Consider the following 2370-nt stretch of genomic DNA (forward strand, 5'->3'; position numbering starts at 1 on the left):
TGTGGTGTTGTAAATTGCGAATATCCATATCTCCTCTCTTTCAACATCTCACCACACTTGAAGTTCTGTGTATTGCTGGCTGCGAGGAACTTTTCAACAATGTCAATGAAGATGGCACACATTGCCTTGGACCTACAAGACTTGGTCATCTATCTCTAGTATAAGTTCCAAACTTGGTTTCTCTCCCAAGAGAGCTTAGAGATGTTACCACTCTGCAAGGGCTTCAAAATATGGACTGCCCTAGTTTGGTGTCTTTGCCAGAGTGGATTGGCAACCTCACTTCACTTCAGGAGCTTGGAATCATCAATTATCCCAATTTAATATCATTGCCTGAAGGGGTACGCCGCCTCACTTCTTTACGTTGTTTGAGGATTGCAAAATGTCCTCACTTGGAGGAAAGATGTCAACAAGGAATAAGAGAGGATTGGCCAAAGATTGTTCACGTCCCAAATAAAAATCCTTTGTTTAAATGCCAGTGATTTGATCCCCTATGCAATGTGTTTTTAAATTTTAAAAATGAGCATATATTTCCCATTGCTGTTTTGTGACTTGGTAATCTTCGCAGCTCATAAGAGCATATATATGGTTGTGCATTTTTAGGATAATGTAGTTTCCTTGTGCATATCTTTTTTTCATATATGATATGCTGATGCAAACCAACTACTAACAAAGCTAGGAAATGATAAATCGGCTACTTCGAGAGAGCCATGATCTTGAATGCCTACTTTAAGGGAGTCTTCACCTCCAAAACACAGTAAACTGTATTTTAAAACAATAATCTACTCATACTTTGTTATTCATAGTTCCCCTTTAACTAAAGAAACAATATACTATTGATTACATAATAGACCAATTAGGTCTTGACTTTAACGACTTTAATAAAGAAAGAATCTAAGAATTTATTGGACTATAAAATCTATAGAGATATACTTCCTATTGGATTCTAACACGACACTGGACAATATCAAATAATTATGATCATATCATACGCTGCTCAACTTCAAAATGAATTCTTGACAGGTACTTGGAAACTAGTGTTAACAAATGTTGTTGCTCCTTTTTGTTTTATTTAGGTTAATGTAGGCGGGATCTTGTCAATGATCCTACCATTCTCCTCCCCTAACAATTTTCTTGTCCCAAGAAAAAATTTGAAACTAAACTATCGGACCATGAAAACCAATTAACAAAAATAAATACTAAAAAAATAACACAATAACTAAGGTCTCAACTTTTTCCTGTTGCATGTGAGACACTATTTCTGGTAGTTGTTGCCTTGTTAGGATCACATGATCTTGCAACAATTTTTTCCTCTTTTCACAGCCAAACAAGAAGACGTCGACCGAAACTTGCAGCTCTTTCTTTGGGTTTTCAGTCGCTTCCCTTGTTTTCTTTTCAGCATTTGTTTTCCTCTTTCTAAGCCACACAAAAGCTCGTCGTTGTTTTATCTCACTTGCACTGTAGTAAAGAAGAAACCTAGAGTTTGGAACTGCTGGGACGTGGGCCAGAGAGGAATTCTTGGACTGCTAGCTTGGTGCTCTCGAGGTGGTGGACTAGCGATGTGGGTGGATTTTTGTTTCTTGTCTGCTGAAGCTATGGTTCTATTTATGGTGTTGCTTGATGTCTTGCGGTTTGGGTGTCGTGATGGGGGGTTTGGATGAACTGTGGTTCTATTTATGGTGTTGCTTGATGTCTTGCGGTTTGGGTGTCGTGATGGGGGGTTTGGATGAACGAAGACATGATGTTTTATTTTTTCTTCTTGTTGGTTGTTTTCCTAGTGGAGATAGTTGTGGTGGTGAATTTTTTGGTATGGATGATGGTTGGGTTCTAGATATCACTCATCTTCTCACAAGTAGTGCGCAGTTGTTGCAGAAGCTCAAGGAGCCTATTATCATCACGATGTTGTTTCGTCATAGATCGGTAGGACAGATTTAAGGGGGACCGGTAGTGGCCCTGGTCCCCCCCCCAAATTACAAGGAAAAAAATTTTTAAAGGAAAAAAAAATATTTTAAGGTAAAAAAAAATAATTTAACGTATTTTTTGCCAATTGGTCCCTCCCCATATTTTTTTTGGCTCTTGGTCCCCCAAACTCAAAGTTGCTCTGTCCCTGTAGATCGGTGATCGTTATAGAAAACAACCAGCCTTGCTCTGATATCACTTGATGCGAACCAACTAACAACAAAGCATAGGAAATGATAAATTGACTACTTCGAGAGAGCCGTGATCTCCAATGGCTATTTCGAGGGAGTCTTAACCTCCAAAACATAGTAAATTGTATTCTAAAACAATAATCAACTCATACTTTGTTATTCATAGTTCTACTTTAAATAGAGAAACAATATACTGTTGTTAACAAATGTTGTTGTCCCTTTT

Source organism: Corylus avellana, chromosome ca5 (genome assembly GCF_901000735.1).
Source record: "Corylus avellana chromosome ca5, CavTom2PMs-1.0".
NCBI lineage: Eukaryota > Viridiplantae > Streptophyta > Magnoliopsida > Fagales > Betulaceae > Corylus > Corylus avellana.